We start from the raw sequence: 9,324 nt of genomic DNA on the forward strand, positions 1-9,324 counted from the left end.
ACAGCTTAGTTGGTAAGATCAGTTTGCTGGTGATGGTTTCATACCACAGTAACTCAATTCATCATTCATCAGATGTGCTTTCATGAATAGTTCCCTCCACCAAGTGACAGACTGGTGGACTTCAGTAGGACAGGCTGAAGGTATCAATAATTCAGTTTCCTGTTGAGATACTGCAGGACTGCACCTGATGTGAAAGGTCAGAAACAGATCAAGCAGCTTGTATGACTGTACCACAAAGCAAATTATATTTGGGTATGGCAGGGCAGATGCATTAAAAAATACCCGATTCTTTACACTGAGCTCAAGGCAAAATTAACAAGATCACTTTTGTTTAAAGGTTTGTCTGATTTGAATTGTAAGACTGTGATAACTAAATTTATTGTCAAGTGTATACACAACTGTTAGCTCTGCTGAAGAAATTAAACCAATTTGCAATAAAAAAAATACACCTCTGCAGTGATAGCTTAAAACTGACGAGATTCACACATATCCTTGCAGCTTCAATTGCCACACCTCCACAGTTCTGAAATCACCTTTCCAAAGTTGATTTGTTTATCCATTGTAATACCGAGAAGTTCAGTGTGATACCAGATGGAGACATCTCACATGACAGCAAATCAACACTGCGTGTTTGACAGCCTCTCTGCCACATGCCTGTAAAACTGCCTGTTGTGACGTCAATCTCTCAGGCAGGTCCCTAACAGCATATTACTGTCTCAGCTCAGGCCAAGCGAGAGCATAGGCCGGTGACAATGCCGGACCAGGAAGAGCTTTAGTAGTACGCTGAGACCAAGGCTCTCGACTGCCTGCAGCCCAGACAAGAGGAAGGAAGTGACTCAAACGGCTCCCTTCAAAACAACAACAAAACAGGGACTGCTGATGCACAGCAAGCGTTAACTCCGCTAACAATTTTTTGATTCCCAGAGCATTCCCAGTACGTTAGGGAAGTCAGGATAAACATTCCCCAGCGAATACATTTGTCCAGTTTCCTGGATGTCCCTTGAACCTTATCTTTATGCCACAAAGAACAGGAACAAAGTAATTCTGTTCTGTTATTCCCGTTAAAAATTATTTACTGAAGATTTTCATTTATGTAAATTTTACCATAATGTCAACAATGTTCTCTGCTATTTCAAGACTTTTATTTGGAACATTCATGTTCTTTCACGGAGAAATGACTAAACGATAACCATCAGGGGATGTTGTTTATAAGTGTGCATGTGAAACATTTTTCTTGAGACCTAAGCAGAATTTGCTTTGGACAAAATATATATGTTTAAAGACTGTTTTGGGAATGATCGGATCATAATGTTATGTCACAACTCATAAACCAATATTCTTGAAACATGAAACGATAGCTGGGAATCTTTTTCTGACCAGAAGTGACACTTCATCCACTTTATGTGTCAATTTTATCTTTGTTCCCTTTGCAAAGCAATGTTTAAGTAGCAATTTGTCATGTCTTTTCATGTTTTCTGGTAAATGTTGTGAAAACACACTCACATGCACACACACACAAACCCCACGTGCTGATGCACCGCTATCTACCTCCCTGACTCAGTCATGTCTATCACTATGACTCAGATTCTGTATAAGCCGCCATTGCACTTTACATGCCGCAGCTTGTGTGAACAGGACTCGAATATAGCCCGAGGAATATGAAGTGCACAGGTGCCCAGACAAAGGTGGACCTTCTTCACACTTAGCACTTAAGATCCACCATTGATTCACATAACAGAAAGTTAGCCTACACTTACAGAGATGGCAAAAAAATCATAGTTTCATAGTGACCTTTATGTATTAATTCCAGCCAGCAGTAGTTAGTAAAGTATAGTGTACGTTAATATTTGGGCCTTTATTCAGTACAACCTTACGAGGAACAGTGCCATTTACTGGTCAAAGTAAAACAGAAACTCACATTACATTTGTTTCCTACATTTAAATAAAGAACACATTTGGATTGAATATAAGCTTCTAAAAGTTCGTGAGTTTCGGTTCTTTTCAAGAGGCCAGCCAGCAGAAGTCAATTTGCGGAAATTAAAAAAAAATGTTACTGTGGACCTGTCTCCTTTAAAGTATATAATATTCTTAACCGAACATTCTAATGCTGATATCACAATAAGTAGGCTCCTAGTAAATGAACGCAATGGAGTTCTATGACACTGATTTATAATATTTTTAAATAAGTCATTCAAAAAAAACCCCACTCTTCGAAAGGTTAACATATGCGGCGATATGCTGCAGTATCAGTAAATACTAAAAAATGTATAAACGTTCCTTATTTCAACAGATCTATGTAATAACGAAGGAGTGGGAGCCGAGTCATTTATTTTCACTTTCAGTGCTTTCCAGCGGTCGCTGAAGCGTGCAAGGCATAGGGAACGGCCTGACTGTTCACTACGAATATGGTTCGCTGTTATTTACTGTTCAGTGGTGAAAGGGGGGGGGGGGTCGTGTTTAAACAGGAAGATAGTGATCTGTAAAGCAGCAGTAAAAGAAATTATAAGTTACACCGAACAACTCTCTTCCAAAACGTAGTAGCCTAAAGCCATATATGTTATTTCAATATAAATTCTCGTTAGTAGCCTACGGTTTTGAGTGGTGTTCGTGGTCTCTCTCCCATCAGCGAAGGTGTAAAGTCTGATGGTCATATGTGGGTGTATACATTTTTGCGCCACTTTAAACTTCCTGTGGGGCTGCAATTCATTTTATGATTAACTGAAAAACAGAATACACCCATACGATCTGTATTCATTATCATTCGATATTAAGTTGTATTCCGCGTGTCTTTAAGTGCGTTCATAAAACTTTTTTTTTTATTACAACAAACGATAAAAATAGCAAATCCTTACGTAGATATATGCACATCTATGGTCTTTTTAATTACTTTAGCCTACACAAAACTTAGCTGAACCTAATTTTTTTCGTTGGTTGCGCAAGTTTCCAGTACAGTTTCATATAATTAAATGCGATTCGTTAATATTGGTGTCGAGGTCTGCACGATATGCGATATTTTCGTAGCATATAATCTAAATGCGATGAAGTTTAAAACAAAGTTAGGCTAGTTGTAGTAGCCTATCGCTGACTGCGGCACCGCATGTTCTTCATAAAACTCGTTATGCTAGCTGTGCCATGAGAGGGTTAGACCAGTGCAATACACACTAGGTTGATAAAATGTTCAGAGACGGGAAATTAATATTGCTCGTTTATTAAAACGTGCCTCTGCAGAGAGAACACAACAACACCGCCTCCAACAGAACCAGAAGAGGACGTTGCATCGCTCATGTTCCCACAAAGCCTTGCAAGCGACCTTACAATGAAATTTAATACGTTTTTTTACGTTTCGGCGCCATTTTCGATTGGGCTGGAGGTAAGTTTGGATTTTTTGGGAATTATTTTTCATGTTTTTTTTTTTTTAAACTCTCAGTCTCCACCACTCACTTTCTTCCGTAGTTCTTAAATTGCAACGTTTGAGGCATCTCGAAAAATTTGATTGTTAGGTGGAAAATATAGTCCATGATTTTACCTGAGTGGCTGGACACTTTTACACGCTAATTTTGCGTCTTTATGCGCTCAGTGTCTTTAAAATATAAGGAGAAAGATTGAAATTATTACGAGAGAATGTAATGGTTGCGTGAAAAAAGACTGGTTTGTCTTCATTCATCCAGAATGTGGTTCCATAGTAATTTGTTGTTCGCTATCCAGCTGTACATTCTAACTTTTCTATATAATAGTTAGCTGGCTAGCTACTTAGCTATAACAAAGATATTCGTTTCGATGTAAACGGAATTTTCTAACTAAGAAAGAACAGCAAAAGGAAAAGACTGCTTGGCGAACAGTTTGAATGTAATGCTGCTCTGGTGTTTTGCAACTTTGGGACTTTTGTTGAGTTTTTTAGTTTTCGAAAAAAGACACGGAATTAGATCTAATATTACAATATCAAGCAAGTAAAATAGGCTACGTATAGAATATTTGAAAAGTAGGTTATTTGTGCCAAACGCAGCTTTGTCCGTCTGCTGTTCCCAAGTTTATCACTAAATTTGTCGACGTATTGTTTTCGGAAGATAAAAGTTTGGCTTTTCATTTTCTTGGGCAACTTGTGCACAAAGGGATTCGCCACAAAGCTAAATGTTCAGATTGAAACCTTATTATTATTATTATTATTTGTAACTGCTTGTTTTTTTTAAATCCAGTTAAATCGATATCTATTAATTTCTACGTGAAATTATTAGCATATAGTCTAGCTAGCTACTACACGAAACGTATTTATACTAGAAATTCAATATAACTTGTATTTTGAATAACATTCGTTTTAGGGTTTCTATTTTGATTAGTCTATAATTGGTTTATTAAATCTGACCGTTATTTTCGAAATATCAAATATATATTGTGAGAAATAGTCTGCTATGACGAATTGTTATCTTTCTCCAGCCTAATGTAATGGCCTACAAGATATTAGGCTTCTACGTTGGCGTTTTTCTTTTCTAATGCGGTCGTTGATTTCCCCAGTTGCCAGCTGGCTTTCCAAATCTGCAGACTTGTCTTGTAGTATTCCAAATATTTTTTTGTTTCATTCATTGTATAGTTGTGTATCGCCGAAACATTGGCTTACTAATGTCAGAAGTTGCGATGTAAGGGCCTTTATATATGCTATTTGTTCACTCTCGGTAAATATAGATTCAATTGCAGAATAGTATTTAAATGACAATACTAAACAAGTACATTAGCTAATATATTTCCATGTTAGAGTTGTCATTTGCTGTAGCCAAGTAAGGGACGTGTCTGGTCATGTCCAACTCGCAGGGAGCACTTGGAGTTGCCACGCCGTGAATTACTCACTCTACGTCTGTTTCCCTGGCTGCTGCGGTTTTTGATCTAAGGTAGTCTACGCACTCTAAAATAATATGCATATTATTTACACCAGCACCCCATTCATAGGTTAAATTAAATTTGATAAACCGCTGGTGTAACGTATGTGCATGTTATGCAGGCTATTTCCATTTACTTGTAAAATATTTGAATTAAATGTGCCGACAGTCATGGCCTTGAGGTCACTAGATGTAACATGACAAGCCCTTAAGCACTCAAATAATTACCACCTTTCTAGCGTTGTTAGATGTTTTTACACGTGAGTGGCTTTGAATAAGAGCGTCCTCTAAATGTAATATTAAAATTGCCCGTTTAGAATTATCTAACAGGTGCGAATAATTAACAGTGCCTATCGTATGGCATTGTGCGATAATATTTTTAGGGAATATGACTGATTAAAAACCAATTTATCAGCACCTTCCCTTTATAACTTTTCTTCTTTATTATTCACAATGTAAAAAAAAATCATCTTTGCCCTGGAGGTAACTCAGCAGGCAAGTTGAGGCCTGTTCCGAATGTAAGGCCCGCCTAGTTTCCACTAAACCAAGGTGCAGTGCAGTACCCCAAGTGGGCAGCAGGGGAACCTGACCACCACCCTCCCCCCCTCAACTTAATCACTTCGAGTGTCTTGCGCAAATCCCTCTAGTGAGCCTCCACCCCAATTTTTGAGGATGGATGGGTTGTTGGGCCTGATGAAAGGAGTGACCCATCACGATTACTTGTATTGATATGGGGGCTGTGCTATGGACTGCTATATTTCCCACCACACCCACTGCCCACGGTTTTACACATATCCAATTTCAGAGTACTGCCTGGAGCCCTTTCTGCAGAAAGGATACTTTGTACATATATGGGACCCTGCAAGTGTGGATATTTTTACTACTATTTTAATTATTTCAATTAAAATAGTAATCAGCACATACGTGCTCTTGTGTTGAATTCCATGGATGAACTTGTTATGGATGTTAAGGTGCATTTTATGCTTGAACATCAGAATGGTTTTGCAACCAATTCTGCCGCACAACCTGTAAGTTCCGTCAGTCAACTCGTGGAAATGTAGTGTAGTGGTCAGGGAATGGGTCTTTTACTGATGTTGCTGCTTCAGGTCCCACTGTTGTGCCCCTGAGGAAGGTGCTTAACAGGAAAAATGTTTTCAGTAAAACATACATCAGTATGAGTGGATTGTTTAATTTTTAAAAAAGGGAGGCTGCAGTCCTGGAAAAGCGTGTGCTTAGTTCTGAGCTGTAAATGTTAACACGGGGTGGTAGGGACAACGCTTGAAGATTAGACATTTTGTTGTGTGTAGGAAGTCACATTGTGGAGTGCTGGCAGACCAACTCCCCTACAAAGACTCACTTTGTTAGGTAAACTGTAATATCTGATGCTAATCCATTGCTGATTGTTTGCTGTGTTTCACAATTTATTCGGTGTGTCTGTTCTTCCAGGTGTTCTGATGGCCCTTCATGACCAGGACAGTGAGCCGGTTGCTGTAGGCCAGGCTGGTATACCGACTTTACATTTACATTTTACATTTTAGGCATTTAACAGACACTCTTACCCAGAGCTACATACACGACTTACATTTACATTACATTTCCAACTTAAATTATAATTTAAAAAAAACATACAAGCCATTTAAATAGCTGGGTATTTTACTGAAACTATTCCTGAACCATTATACTAGGCTGCCTGCTGCTCACGTGTACTAGTTTCGTAACTAGTTTTCAGCCATTTCGTGGTGTGTCATGTAAAGTTCTTTTATGACTCATTTCAAGCATCCAAATGCAGTTTCCTGAAAATTAGCATTGTACCTCATAGCTCTGGCTCCCAGGCTGTGAGTCGGGACCCACAGGTAGGTAGTGAGACACACACAGGAGTACAACTTGCTGCCTGTGATATTTTCCATTAGCATTTACGCCTATAAAATTAAACTGCAACTGTTCAATACACCTGTTATGGTGTAATTCTAGTTTTGACACCAGCTGAAATACCAATGCATGGCATGTTCTATTTAATAAATGATGGGTCACAGAAAATTAATTAGCTCATAACGTGGGTTCTAGGATAAGAACATTCGAAAACCACTGCCTTGTCACTGTCATTTAGCTACTTGCAGCTCTAATTACAACTTGAGGAACTTGATTGTTGCAGTTTGCAGAGTGAAGAGCTGCTCAGTTTCGCAGAGGGCCTGTTTCATGCCCTGCACAACCTCTGATTGAGAACTGAGTATTTGTGAGAACAGAGACGCAGGACGAGCGACAGTGTGCGCCCAGAGTGTTTGACATTATCCTAGAACAGGGATGGGGGAACCCTGGAGGGGTGTGTGTACATGCAGGCCCGCCGATTAGCCTGGCTCGTTTGGCTAATTAGCTGTTTGCTTCAGTGCCGGTTCACTTGAAAATGAGGCTGCAGCCAAACGTTTCACTCAGGGACACAAGAACAGCCTTCAGCTGTGATTCACAAGCTCATCACTAAATGCAGTTAAAATGTCAGATAAATGATTGGGTTAGTTAAATAATTAAGGGAGAAAGTTGGTTTTAAATTCAGAAATAGAGACAGCCTTCCAGAAAAAATGGTCCTCACCCTCGTCTTACCAGCTGAAGCAGGGCTCCTATAGATTCGGTCTCTCTCTCTCTCTCTCTCTCTCTCTCTCTCTCAACATTTTTTCTGTTTGCTCTTTATCAGCCACTGTCAGTCGTTTCCTCCCCTCCAGCCCTTTCTCTCGCAGCCAAGTGTGAGCTTTCAGTGTTGATGCACTAGCGTGTGGTGACCGATGATTTAGCCTTGTGCAAATGGACGTGCACGTGCAAAAACACACACGTTCGGCATTTCGTAGTATAATGATAAAATTATGCATAACAAAAATATATGTATACTGTTTTTTTTTTTTTTTTTTTGCTTAAAGGGGCCTTGTGAGAACTGGTGTGTGGACCAGCCATTACCGCAGACGCTGAAGCATTTTACATGGCCGTGGTACTTGTGTGGGATGGAAAAGAGGAGGTGGGGGAGGGGAGTTTTCTCATTGAGGTGGGGAGAGGAGATGTGTGTACACTGAGCTTGGGACTTCCCCCTCCCACCCCCCGCACGGTTTACCCACCGCAGATGCATTTGCGCCCCCAGCACTGCTGACTGTATGGCAGGAGATGAAATGTCTCTTGGATCTGATCTTTAGTGTGTCCTCTGCTTTAGAAATGCTGAAAGCCGGGCGTGCGGTCTGCTCTAACCCTTCTGTGCTGGCTGTGATGTGATCTGAGACGGGGGACAGAGCCGGCCTAACTTGCCGTCGATTTAAAAATCTAATTCAAGTGAGTGTTCATCACGGCACGGGTATAGTTTCGGCGAGAAGACGCTGACATTTTATATATATTTCTGTACAGATCTGCGTGAAAACTGATGTGTATTGGTATTGTGTTGGTAAAAAAATAGAAGAAATGCCTGCTCATTTGGGAACCTTGTTTATATTTAATGGTGGCATCAAATCAAGAGAGAGAGAGTGTGTGTGTGAGTGTGTGTGTATATGTATGTGTGTGAGTGTGTGAATGTGTGTGTGTGTGTATATGTATATGTGTGTGTGTGTGTATATATATATGTGTGAGTGTGTGTGTATATGTGTGAGTGTGTGTGTGTGTGTGTGTGTGAATGTGAGTGTGTGTGTGTGAATGTATGTGTGTGAGTGTGTGAATGTGTGTGTGTATATGTATATGTGAATGTGTGTGTGTGTGTGTGTGTATATATATATGTGTGAGTGTGTGTGTATGTGTGTGTGTGTATATGTATATGTGTGAGTGTGTGTGTGTATATGTAATGTGAATGTGTGTGTGTGTGTGATGTGTGAGTGTGTGAATGTGTGTGTGTGTATATGTATATGTGAATGTGTGTGTGTGTGTGTGTGTGTATATATATATATATATGTGTGAGTGTGTGTGTATGTGTGTGTGTGTATATGTATATGTGTGAGCGTGTGTAGGTCGATGCGCTCATTTCTCACTGGCGGCCGCTGTAGCAGCACGTCATGGTTTGTAGAGACATGGAGATGCAGACCATGAGGAGCTGCCCCTCCGGCCCCAGCCCTCTTCTCCCTCGCGCTCAGCCCATTGGCAGGCGTCCGGCGAGCCCCCAGGAAGCGGAGGGGCGTGTCCGTGGGCGGTGCCGTAGCAGCACGTAAACACTGGAGTTGGCCTGCCGTATCCAGTGTTGCTGTTCTGCTCCAGTAACGCCTGTCCGTACCCACGCCCGTTCGCTCTGCTCAAGACTTCCACGCTGCAGTTTTTTAAAATTTTAAATTTTTTAATTGAGTCAACATGGGCTGTGTCCAGTGTGGGTGCAGGTTTTTGTTCTTGCTCAGCACCAATATGCGCGGTTCAACTTAGTCATTTGATTGAAGATCGTGGTTAGTCGATTTGCGTGGGCGTTTCGGTGCCCGGACAAAGCAAAAGCCTGCAGCCACGCCCGTCC

The 9,324-nt window shown here is 40.6% G+C and overlaps 1 long non-coding RNA gene across 1 annotated transcript; it reads left to right on the top strand.

The window, feature by feature from the left end:
• The first annotated feature begins 2,756 nt into the window (after positions 1-2,756).
• Positions 2,757-8,665, top strand: LOC135250197 (uncharacterized). Its single transcript, XR_010328872.1, has 3 exons — positions 2,757-3,370; positions 6,315-6,371; positions 7,775-8,665. It is a non-coding gene; the product is annotated as an uncharacterized LOC135250197 (long non-coding RNA).
• The last annotated feature ends 659 nt before the right edge of the window (positions 8,666-9,324 follow it).

Source organism: Anguilla rostrata, chromosome 3 (genome assembly GCF_018555375.3).
Source record: "Anguilla rostrata isolate EN2019 chromosome 3, ASM1855537v3, whole genome shotgun sequence".
NCBI lineage: Eukaryota > Metazoa > Chordata > Actinopteri > Anguilliformes > Anguillidae > Anguilla > Anguilla rostrata.